Raw genomic sequence first — 13,833 nt, 5'->3', positions numbered from 1 at the left:
AAGGTTGATTTTCGGCTTGTAGCCACCGGTTTAGAAATACCGTCATCATGGCACCCACAAGGGGAGGGTTGACAGGCCTCTGGCCTGGGGTCCCGGGCTTAAGGGTACCCGGCGTGGCAGAACGACCAGCCAAGTGAGATAAACACACCACAAAATTTCACTAATAGTAAAGAAATGTCGTCTTCAAGCATACTAACATTTAATAATATGTGAGCAACAACATAAAAGTGAGTGGATTAAAAATACCAAAAAATCCTTAAATATACCCTTAATTTTACCTCGAGCACCATTTGGAATATATGCAACTGTAGATCGACACACTGCCTTTAATCTTAGCGATATGTAGGGGGGCCGCCAAAGATCTTAGCCTAGCGGGCAGCTTCGGGATATGGGGACCATGGCCGTCATATTGTGGTGGGTATATTAAAATAAACACAATTTTAGCGTAAAATAAAAAAAAGTATAATATTATCACTATGTAGGTATCACATAATATGACATAATGACTATTATAGTAATAATTTTATTAATTTTATATAAACAAAAAAACACTGAAATATATGATATTATAATACCTATGGTATTTGGTCAATACAGTGAAAAACTACAATGGTAAATTATATACACGACTAACCATAATAATGGACTATTATTTCAATACTTTGAATTTACAAAATGGAATAGCAATGGTTATTTTAACGTGAAACCGTCTGCTTATACCAATTTATGATAATTCGATTTTAATTTGACCAAATACCGTAGATATATGTTTATTAAAATCAAGGAAAGAAAATAGAATAGATATTATGGTGAAATATCAAGAGAAATAGTGATATGCACATCATAGAAATATTGTTTAGTTAAAAAAGAGATTTTATAATTATAATTGTTTCACTATAATATATAATACTATAAAATAAACATTTATTACAACGTTTTTCTTAGCTCGTATTCTTTTTTGTCCGGTACAAATCTTGCAATCGATTTTTACCTAACATCCCGACTAGCTAGACATTTGAAACTTTTAGAATATATCAGAACTCGATGCCAATGCATTTTTTTTTAAATACTTTTAGCCATTTTTAGGTAGAATTGAATTCATTTTCAGTTAATTCTGTTTTGTATGAAAAGTTATTTCGACACCATTATTGGTTGCTAGGCTCTGAGGTCCTAGCAATTAAATTACTATGGAAATCAAAATGACATATCAATATGACGTTTCGTTAGAGAAGGGTTTACAGTATATGGAAACAAAAAAGCTTGAGTACATAATGTTAAAATTAAATTCATTCTCTATCGTATATCGCATAAAAATGGCGCGAAATCTAAAAAGCATTTTAAAAAATAAAAATTCTCACGATCATTGAATCAACTAGGTAACTCGTTAAACTATGCTAAAATATCACAATACGTACTTTATTATCAAAATATTCACAAATCTAAAATCGATGTTTGCAAAATAGATAAATAAACAGGAAAATTGTTATTGATATCATTTCGATTATAGTGCAGGCATTCTGACAATGTGTTATATTATCTGTATTTTCTTTTATCTAAATTGATTATTTGCTTGGATAAGTTGACAATCAATTTCGCACATAATTTATGTTGCAATTAGTTGTATGTGTTCAAAAAATCATGTTACGGCTAAAAGTGCAGAAGAAATCGAAAAATAAGTTCTAAAATGAAATAATTACTTACACAAAACAAACTTAAATCTTCATATTATAAAACATGACTTAAGTTAAGTCGTATTGTCAGAATAACTTCAAATATAAAAGCTAAATTGTATTATTTTTTCTTCTTTTGACCATGTCCGATCCTGATACGATCATAAATGGGCCCCCACAGAGTGGAGGTTTTTATTAAGAGATTTTGTTTTTACGAGAAATGGATGTCAGCCACTTGCTCAACCTATAGGTACATACTCTGACTCATACACAAATTGAAAAACAATATGTGTACGTACCAGACCCAGGATTCGAACCTGGGACCCACGACGCTACAGGCCGACGCTTAAGCCACGCGGCCATCGTGGTACTGTTAAATTTTATTACGTTGCCTTTAAAAATAAATTGGGGATCCATTTAACCAGAAATCATAAATTAAAATATGCAAACTATTGTCAAAAACGTTGAGTTAAGTATTTATGTATCTTTTGTTATTAAAGTACTCAATTATGCTATATTGAAATGTAAAATTTGTTCACGTATTGATCATTAAAATAAGGCAATTTCGTAAGATTACAATTACCCAAGTATTTAAAAGAAAATAGTACGCAAAAATGGCTTATTTATTACATTTTAGCGACGGCGTATAACTAGGCTATCGTTGGTCACAATATGCTTAATCCCAAAGGATAATATTATTTAGTAATATAAAATTTTAACAATCAAAGTGAATTTATAGTTTTTAATCATGATGTATAAATATATTATAAACAATTTGGAAGACAAGGTTTTTGAATTAATTACAATTAACCTTTAGCAGTCTCAAAATTTTTATCTAAAGTTTTTTTTTGTTATTAATAATTATAACAGAAAAGTTAAAATATATTTTCGAAATATTGGTTGCATAACATAATTTTATTATGACACATAGAAAACAATACAAAAATGATTTTACATATTTAAAATTTTATGTAAATATTCAAAAACTTACAATTAAGTTGTGTGTATATTATTTACATAATATTTAAAAGATGACACATCTTTACACCTTTGTATATTAGTTATCTCACTTTTTGAAAATCGTCAATAATTGACATTTGAATATGTCACATAATGTCGTCACCCAATTAAAATAATAATACGAATTTAATTAAACATGTCAAAGAAACCTTTTTTTATAGAGATGGAGCCTAAATATATGAACGTGAAACAAAAAAGGACACCCAGTCTACGTATTTTCATACAAACTATAAAGAGCGAGAGAGACGCCTAGAGTCATTACTCACATTTTGCAATTATGTCATTTAAGTGATTCTAAAGGCATTAATCTATATAAAGAAAAAAAGGGTATCAAGAGTCATTTTAAACCTTGTGAAAATCGTTGACAAAGTTGACTGTCGATGTCATAACTCACATTTTTCAATGAATAATGTGAGTTCTGTCACCGAGGCCTTTCTAACCAATCAGGGAGTTCTATTTCACATAGTGTGCTGTGTGTCTGCAGCCTTAGGAATATTATATATATTTAAAAAATAATGTAAATCGACTCACTCACTCATTAATACTCAAGGGAGTTCAATACTTTTCTTCTAATTACAAAAAAACTGGTGGTTTTATAATATAATATGTGAGTTATGACTCTAGGCAACTTACTTTTTGTTTGTTGCATAGAAAGTAGGTAGTATAAACCGAAACTTTGCGATTTTTATAGGAAAACTACAGAAAGCTACATCCGGTAGAAGAATTGTTTATTCAACATCTTTGAATTCAACTCAAGGGGTCTTATAAACATTTTAAAATTACAATACTTGGCAGTGATTCCGCGACGTTTTTAATGTTTGCATTAGTATCCGTAGAAAGAATAATATTTTGTTCGTTGGTGCGCTGAAACGCGCAATACTATTGTTCATTATAGCCGATTTTGGTACTCGTATATTCATCTAAATATTTAAAATAGTTATTTATTATGTCGGTGTTGTGTAGGCATACCATCTATTGACGCATTATATCCATATCAGGCTACGTTTGTATTAAAATGTGAATGTTTTGGTTACGGTACAAGTCGATCATGTTTCGTTTTCAAAATGGTAAATGTATTTAAACAAAATTTAATATTTAACGGAATTGTGTTGACGCGCTTTGCGATTTTTGACAGATGACGACTGTGTGAAGTTGGCTATAAACATAAAAAAATTGTTTTTCTAACCTCTCTTTCAAATTAATTTTAATTTTTGTGATTGTTCATGAACCATTTTAAGTAAAGATAATTTATTGTATTATAAAAAAACATGTTTTACGTTTGTGACACTTTTTAACATTTTTAATCACATTGCTGCCATGAAAATAAATTGTACTGCACAAGAGTTCGATGCTTGGTACAAATGAGTTTGCATTGCGAAATTAATGGCAGTTAATTTAATCGATAACTTTAGTTACATGTTTTAGCTTCACTTTCATATATTTAGGCTACGTTTCTGTAGGTATATAATAATATATTAAGTATAAGGTTTTATTCAAAGCCTTTAAGTAATTTAATTTCCTATCGCAGTAAAAAAAAAGAACACAGGAGTAATTTTGTTTAAAAGATTATCTGATATGAAATCTAATAAAAACAATTCAATATCTTTATAGACCTTGAGACACCAATTTAGCATTATTATTTTATTATTAAATTATTCTTATGTATATGTTTTATTATCATACTTCAATATTACTATCTTTAAATAATAATCTATGGAATTCCAGATGGATTAATAGAAAACATCCACGTAGGTATAAATACATAATATTATATAAGATGTTTTGGTCAGCATTCAAAAATTATTCAATATTTGCAAAAATTTAGTTTTGAGATAATTGTTTAAATCAGGCGTGTCAAACTTGCGGCTTGATGTAAAATAGTATAGTCCTGTTTCCCAGTTTGGTGCAGAAACCTATAATAATAATAACCCACTAACAAAACCACCTCACACCACACCTGGTCTTGATCGGGCGTATTAAGAGTTTAATTGAGAAGTTTTATGACTGAGGATATCTCAGGATTAGTGTGTTTTGACTTAGATTATTGGATTTAAAAAATTCAAGTGCCCATGGGAGATATAAGAGAAACACAACACTAATTATGGTGGATTAACAGAATATTCGTGTTTGTATTTCGATGATTCAAGCAATAATATTCTTAGATAATAATAAAAATAACAGTAAAAACTGTGGCACTAACTTGATAATCCATTATTTTTTTAAAAGAATATAAGTGATATACTCTGAGATTAGATATAAATTATATATTGTAGCTTAGCAACGTCTTTTGTGTTAAATATAAAACCCGATCAATTAAATCTGCATAGCTACACACTTAAATGTCATGGCTTTATAAATGTTAAAAAAATCTTTGATACTTTTCCTGTTCAAAATGAAAACCAAAGCACCATTCTCAATGTCAGCACAAAGTGGTTTTTATTAAAAAGGTGTTTTCATTATCTGCCTGTCAAAACAGCTGTATCAAGGACCTTGATACGTGATTGAGGGGTTAACAGTATACAATGGATAAGTCCACGCAGCTTTTGCTGTGTTCGATACTAAACTTATGATTTCTGTTCATGGAAATATATATCTATAAAATAGTCATCTGAACGTATCCGAAAACATATACGCTTATATATACTCTGTTAAAATAAATTTTCATGAATAGAGATCATAGGTTTGGATACGGTTCAAAATCACATGCGATTTCAGTTCATGAATGGTCTCTTTAGAAGCTTTTGCAAAAGATCATTGTGTTACCTACTGTTTCTAATGAACAGATTTGATAAGTTTAATATAGCGCACAATTCAAAATAGTCTATGGATAGCTTACAATCAGTGTTGCTAACCGTTATTCACAAAAATATGCCAGATAGGATGAGGAAATAAGCCAGATGGCAGAAAAAATGCTAGAGTTTCTCCAACATGTTGATTTTTATGCAAATCTGGTATAATATTCTGGCTTTATTGTGAGAAGTTTAAAACTGATTGAGGTATCAAAAACAGTAGATTTAATGCCATACGCCAGATGCAATATTTGCAAGCTAGATGCCTATTCAAAAATGCTAGATCTGGCAAGAAAAATCTTAAGTTGGCAACGGAGCTTATAATTATTAGTGAAAAATTACTTTGTCATCGGTTGTTACGAATGTGTTTAGGTTTGGAGCTATCCATCGATAGACGTAAATAATACATGGTTTTATATTGTGTGACATAATTACTAAACTTATGAATTCTGTTCATGAATTTTCATTTAGTATATACGTCTGACCATATCCGTTTATACATATACCGAAAAAAAATACAATGTAGGCATTACTATTATGATTTTTCTACATGGAATATAATATATTATGTATATATGAAAGTCGCATTTATTTGAACATAAAACTAATAAATCATACTTGCAACCGGTTATAACCGTGTTGACATTTTTTTTCAACTAATTATTCCATTCTAGATGACTAAACCATGTTTACTACGAATTTAAATTTTGGACTTATCTGTCGTGTGAACCGTGCATAAATACACGTAGTGTATAATATAATATATACGATGTTATATTGTGTCATTCCCAGTTACAAAAAGTGAAGAAAACATACTTATTAATATTGTGATTTTAATCGCTCAAATTAAAAAACCAAGGTAATGGATTTTGAAAACAAGCATTCAAATGTCAATCACTTTTAAGTAAATCTTAAAATAACATACATACAATGTACACTTTATCATTCAATTTCACCACTTTTTGCCCTCCTCAGTACAAACGGAGTATTTAAATTATTATCGAATAACACATCTACTCTTTTTCTATTCAGTATGAATAATAATTCTATTAATAGAAAACTTAATAACAATAAAAATAAAACTGTGCAATAGGTGAATCTAAAGATATCTGGTCCAATAAAGAAAATATGGATTTATATAGTTTATGGTTATTTTTCCATGGTCTGCTTGTTACGCGCTAAATTCAAATGTATATATTCTATAAAACAAAAAAGCAGCATAATAATAATAAATGACATTGACTCAGACGCGGGATTTGAATTCGATATCTTTGTTTTAAACAGAACCATCTTTATATTTCGATCAAGTAAATCACTATTTTAAAGATTCTTGAGTATATTAGTTAATAATTATTATCAAATGCAATCTGAACGGTTGATACCGGTTCTGAATGTATTTAAATTTTGATTTTTGGGAGATAATGTATGTTTTATTTTGTATTTCCGTATTTTGTATCATACATATTGAATATTAAAGTAAATTTAAACAATATGTCGAATATAAGGAATTTCAAAAAAGTAAAATATTGAATAATACGTTATTTAATCCAATTAAGTTTCAACGTAACTTTGGAATTAATAAACTAATACGAATTGATAATTCAACAAAATTTAATGCAATAAGAATAATATTTAACTGAAAAAGAGTACTTGTACCTTTTGTGATCTATGAATCGATTTTTTTTTCACTTTATCTGACATTTATAATAATATGCAGATATATATTATACTCCATCTGTACTTAAAAGAACAGCATAGTAATTGTCCAAAAATATAATAATAAAAAAATAAACTCTCACGAACTTTATACAATAAAACACTATTTTACACATCTCACTAGGTACTGCACATATCATTCTACTGTGACAGATTTGGCGAGGTTTCGCGGGCAATCTACGTTACATCCTCGAAGAACAGCCAAATGGTAGGACAACAGCTGCATCGGGATGACCGTGAGGATTCCCTGCAGACAGTCCACGGTCTGGGGGATTCCTAAGACCTTCGAGGAGAAAGCTGCCGTTTCTGTGTCACCTTCTTCGCAAATTAAAATTGGCTTTCCTTGACGTGCTGTCACTTGTTGAAGAGCATTCATGCACTTGACGTAGACTGGATCTCTCATGATGATCATAACGACTGGCATTGAATCGTCAATGAGTGCCAAAGGTCCATGCTTGAGCTCTCCAGCCATAATTCCTTCACTGTGCATGTACGTTAACTCCTTCACTTTCAAAGCACCTTCTAGGCAAGTCGCGAAGTTGTATCCGCGTCCCATGATAAGCAGGGATTTGTTTTGGTAAAGATCCTGAGCCAGAGCCAACACTTCTTTGTTCAGAGCCAAGACCTGTTTGATTTGTTCGGGGAGCTTTTGAAGTCCTGAAATAATATCAGCGCGGCGTTTTTGTTGCGAGATACGATCTTCACTCATCACCAAGGCAAACATGACTAGGGAAATGAATTGGGAGGTGTACGCCTTCGTGGAGGCAACACCGATTTCTGGACCTGCGTTGATGTGAATGCCGCAGTGGGATCCTCGGCAAATTGAGCTTCCTACTGTATTAGTTACACCAATGATCAAAGCGCCATGATGCTTGCAGTATTTCATCGCCATTAAAGTATCTGCAGTCTCTCCAGACTGAGAGATGAACAAGCAGACGTCGTCTCTGAATACTGGTGTCTTTCTATCCAAGAAATCTGACGCGAGTTCTACCATGACAGGTAATTCAGTGAGTTCTTCCAAAAGTTGTCTTGTTGCAACAGCACTGTGATAACTCGTTCCGCATCCGATCAAAATTAGTCTCCTGCAGCGCTTGATTTCTGGAACATAATCCTTAATTCCTCCCAAAGTGACGGTCTGATTCTGGAAGTTCAATCTCCCTCTCATTGTGTTGACAACAGAGTCAGGCTGTTCGAAGATTTCCTTCTGCATGAAGTAGTCATAGTTTCCTTTCATGATTTGCTGGATCTCCATCTTAATTGTGGTGATTTCTCGGGCGTGAGGGTCGTCGGAGTTGGCTGACAGACGGTGGATGCTCAGAATACCATCCTTAATAGCGGCGACATCTTCGTCTTCAAAGTACAGTACTTTATCGGTATGTTCAATGACGGCTGATGCATCGGAAGCGAAGAAGTATTCGGCTTCTTTGCTTTCTTCAGGTTTGAATTCGGAGTGAGAGATTGATAGTGAAGGCAAAAGAGTACGGGCAGCTTTATTGTTGGCGTACATAATTGGAACATGATCTGAAGATAGTCTGCTGGCTGTTTTGATGCCAACGAGCAGTGGAGAGCCTCTACGGGTGGCAACACACTCGTTTGGGAAATAACGAGACTTGAAACACAAAGCAAAAGCACCTTCCAATTGCTGAATGACTCCTTCTACCAATTCTTGGAAAGTATACGTCGGATGCTGTGTGTATAGATGCAAAATCAATTTAGCAATAATTTCAGTATCGGTTTGCGACTCGAAAACATGTCCTTTGTTCTCCAGGAAGAGCTTCAACTCCTGGTAGTTTGTAATGATTCCATTATGCACAACAACAAAAGCACTTCCATCGTCGGATCTTTGCGGATGAGAATTGATGGAGCTGGGTTCTCCGTGGGTCGCCCAACGGGTGTGCGCAATTCCGCAATGACTATCGCACATGTCATCCATTTTAAGTTCCTTGGCCATCGAAGTGATTTCATCTTCAAGCGCCTGAACTTTTCCACTCTTCTTGATGATCGTCGTGGTCTTGGAGCCTGGAGTATCGAGCGCGAGGCCCGCAGAATCGTAGCCGCGGTACTCGAGCCTCTTGAGTCCTTTCACCAGAAACTCGAGGATCTGGTTACGCGACTTCGGCGTCATGTGATTAATATACGCGAAAATTCCACACATCTTGCGAGATTTTTTTTTATCAGCACGAGTTCTAAGACACGACTAGACTCCGTGAGGCTTCGCGAACGACTGAATCTGAAAATGAATACCCTATATACAACACTGCCGCGTATTGAATGGTATAATAATGAGTTATCATAGATTTTATCGATGGCTGCAAAGTCGATTGCTTTCACTTCTAGCTGCATTAATACGTCATTGTACATATTACCGTATCTATACAATTTTTTTAAACGATATAAATTACCATTCTACTTCTTTCCTTCCTGAAAAACTGACCTTCGGCGGAGTTTGCTAATTTTAAACATAATATTATGCACTATTCATGTATGTCTAAAAGTAGAGAGACTGCGTTTCTAACGCAGAGATTCTCAAACGAAATGAAAAAGCAATAATTTTTTTTTATCAACCTTTTCAATTTTATATTTTTTACTATGGAAAGATAAGATATTTAATGAAATAACAACGCGCGGCTTAAGCGTTGGACTATCACGCTGTGGGTCTCAGGTTCGAATCCTGGGTCTGGCAAGTATACACAAATACACATATTGTTTTTCAATTTGTCTGTGAGTCAGATTATGGATCTAATAGGTTGAGCAAGTGGCTGACATCCATTTCTCGTAAAAAACAAAATCTGTTAATACAAACCTCCACTCTGTGGAGGCCCATATGATCCTATTAGGATCGGTCATTGTCGGAAAAAATACTAATAATTGAGGTACCTACTGAGGATTAAACAAGTACAAATGGCTTTTCAGATATTTAATAAACCATTTCTTTTATTCAGCGAATAATTCACAAGATTTTGAGAATGTAACATTCTATATATTGATACCCACTAGAAAAAAATATATTTGAAAAGAAAGTGTGTATATATCTGAGGTGTTTTTAAGTTATGTATGTTCAATATATTATGGAATGTTACATTCTCAGAATCTTGTGAATTATTAATTGAATAACAGAAATGGTTTATTAAATATTTTAAATGTCATTTGTACTTGTTTAATCCTCAGTAGGTACCTCAATTATTAGTATTTTTTCCGACCATGTTCGATACTAATAGGATAATATGGGCCTCCACAGAGTAGAGCTTTGTATTATCAGATTTTGTTTTATATTCCTTGATTTAATACACAGAAACCGATAGTCAATAATAACCCAATTTGATAAGCATTTCATGTAGGACCTACTAGTTTAAATTGTCGCAATTAAATAGGAGGCTCGTAGCGTAATTAGTTAATACACAGTGGCGACATTTCGTTAACACACATAAAATTTGTACTGGACAAACAAGAATACGAGCTAATAAAAAAGTGGTAAAATACATACGAAAATGTTTACATACCGTGGGTCACTAAATCCTTAAAAAGATTGAGAAGGCCTAATTTTTTTTTATGAAAATGTTTGACAAGCACTGGTTTATCACAATTTATAAACTGCAATATTGTTGTGTCATTGAAAATAAAATTTAACAATATATTGTATCTTAATCTTGATTTAAGTTATTCTGAAATCGAATAAGTACCTGTTAAAAAAATATTTTCTGATGTTTAGTTTCGTTATACTTATTAATAATATTACTGTTTTTATCCCCCCCCCCCCGCTAACGAGATTGACCTAATTGCGAATTACGATGGTAGTGCTAGCCATGATTATCTTCGAATGAAATACGGTAACTTGTTCGCAATAAATGGAGATTTTCGATTGCATATTTCGTTATTTATCTACGATTTATTTCACTATGCAATACTCGTCGTTTTCTACAAACAATTTATCATATTACATTCAAGTCTGAGAAATAACCAGCACTATCATCGACGTTTACAGCTTTGTGTTATAGCCTGACTATAGTGGGCCTTTAGGAGACCACAACAAATGAAAGTAAATATTATGTTGAAGAGTGATTTTATAGGGCATATACGGTTATGGTTAATTATTGGTTATAGATAGGGATTGCAATACCGGTATTTCAAAACCCGTATTACTGTATTTATCAATACCGAAATACCGGTTTTTAAAATCCAAAATACCGTAATTTTCGGTATTAAGAAGGCACACTAGTTTACGTTTTTGAAAATGAATTATAAGTTATGTGCTGCTAAAATGCAAATATATTGAGTGAATCCAACAGAGGTGAAATAATAAAACGAATTTCATCAAATATATTTTACAAATTATCTAATATAAAATTATTTCGAAATAGAAAACATCCGTGACAAAAATGTTCAATAAAATTATTCTATATTTATTGATGACTGTACAAGCGTTGAATTTAAGAAGCTTTTCCTGCAGCCGGACTTATTTGCACTTGACGAACATTTGAGGGCTTTAGTTAAAATTATCAATATTAAAAATATTTGTAAAAAATCACTAGCTCTACAATTATGATCAATACATATTTTTAAATGTCAACATAATAAATGTAGGTATGTAAGTTTTTGCTATAAAATAATATTATTAAAAGATTATAATAGCTTTATTTATTGATAAGCACTTACTTCTGTTTTTTTAATGTTTAAGAAATACCGGTATTTATACCGGCATTCATTAAGAAATACTGAAAAACCGGTATTGACATTTTCATTCGGTATTGCAATCCTTAGTTATAGTGTCAGTGGTGATGATAGGAAGTATATTATACTTTCCATTTTATCAAGATATTGAAGTAATACTGCCAATAATGTTGCCTTGAATTGGAAGTAATATAACCATTTCAAACCTTTAAATAGTCAGTTGGCATTACGATTAGAACTCATAATTCCACGTCGTGGACTAGCTATAAAAATATACTATAGGTATAGATCACAGGTTCTCAAACTTATTTCGACCACCGCCCACTTTGAGATTAAAAAAAAACTAGTGCCCCCCATATTTTTTAACTTAGCTTTTTACATTAGGTACCATCTGTTGCGTATCTTAAAAACAGTTATTGCAAATACAATTTTTAAACATGCATTATTATATGGATAGAATAGATAGAGCGTGACCCATATCCTCTAGTTTTACGACTCTAGTTTTTCATCTATACGAGTCTCCAAGTATTCAAGTCTAAAATCGCATCTCAAGAATTTTGGATAGGGATGGGATCACCGCGATCGACCGAAAATTTTTGTATGAAAAAAAATATCGGAAATCACAGACAATTTTGTTTAGTTAACTTAACCATGGACTACGTACATGAAATATAAAGCTGCATCCACATTATTACAAGCGTAAGCGATTCTAATTTTACCGTCTATACTGGACTCCAAGCATTCGAGTAGTAAATCGCATCTCAAGTGGTGTCGTGTCTAGATTCCGTCGGATTTTTATAGATAGAATTTGTCTGCCATCGCCCTTCTAGATTTCCTTAACGCCCCCTAATTTTCTTTGAGTCTTCTACTGCCCCCCTGAAAGCCTCCAGCGCCCACAAGGGGGCGCTATCGTCCACTTTGAGAAAGACTGGTATAGACTATAGAGGAGGTTGCGTGAGCCATTTTGAAAGATACGATCATCGTTTAGAGTTTATAATCTTGAATCTTGAAGAAAAGTAATTCAAATGTATCAGTCATCTACCGAGCGCCAAAAATTCCGATCACTATCGGTAAATTTGATATTGATCAAACACTTATTATTGATAACATTGAATATTAGTTGGGTGTAATATTAAGAGATTTGATAAAAATCTAAGCTTCCTGGCAATGTTACTTTTTGAAATGAAACCATTTTACAACGTTTTTATTAGCTCGTATTCTTGTTTGTCCGGTGGTTGTTTGTCCAGTACAAACCTTGCAATCAATTTTTAACTAACTTCTCGACTAGCTAGACATTTAAATTTTTTAGAATATGTCAGAACACGATGCTAATGCATTCTTTTAATACTTTTAGTCATCTTTAAGCAGAATTGAATTCATTTTCACTTAATTCTGTTTTGTATGGAAAGTTATTTCAGAAAAATCCGTAAAAAGTAAAATACTATTATTGGTTGCTAAGGGGGTGGTCCTAGCAACCAAATTATTAATATATATATATATATGCGTTACTATGGAAATCAAAAGTATTCTATATTTGTTTGTTTTTTATTTACTTCATATCAAGTACAAGTTGCAAATTGACACACATTGCACAAGAGCATATTGAGCATAATAATTCAACAGAACATTAAAAACGTTGTATATAAAAAAATCTTTTTATCTTGTAATTATATTTGCACTGTTATTTGAGTGAATCTGGCTGATGTGTAAGAGTCAGAGTCGATTAAAAAAATGAAAAACAAATAACACACATGATCGATATAAAACCTTCAACACAAATCGAGCGAGTTTTGGCCATATAGATGTGATAAATTGCAGATACCACTTAGCCGGCTCTCACATCAAAACTCGTCTCGACTTAAAACGTGTAGAATACGTCGATGTAACGTCTCATTATTCAACACAAACAAAAAAATACACATTGCCAAATGGCAGCGATGTCCCGTGGGGGTAGGCAGATTGAGCGTCGC

General features: G+C 32.5%; 1 pseudogene across 1 annotated transcript; it reads right to left on the bottom strand.

The window, feature by feature from the left end:
* Positions 1–483: 483 nt before the first annotated feature.
* On the bottom strand, positions 484–9,415 carry LOC147069294 (glutamine--fructose-6-phosphate aminotransferase [isomerizing] 2 pseudogene; annotated as a pseudogene). Its single transcript, XR_015071226.1, has one exon. The product of XR_015071226.1 is annotated as a glutamine--fructose-6-phosphate aminotransferase [isomerizing] 2 pseudogene (transcript).
* Between the last annotated feature and the right edge of the window lie 4,418 nt (positions 9,416–13,833).

Source organism: Rhyacophila brunnea, unplaced genomic scaffold (genome assembly GCF_057557595.1).
Source record: "Rhyacophila brunnea isolate RB1 unplaced genomic scaffold, BYU_Rbru_1.0 scaffold_24, whole genome shotgun sequence".
Taxonomy (NCBI): Eukaryota; Metazoa; Arthropoda; class Insecta; order Trichoptera; family Rhyacophilidae; genus Rhyacophila; species Rhyacophila brunnea.
Note: the sequence above shows the minus strand (reverse complement) of the source record. Positions and strands in the feature narration are given on the sequence as shown.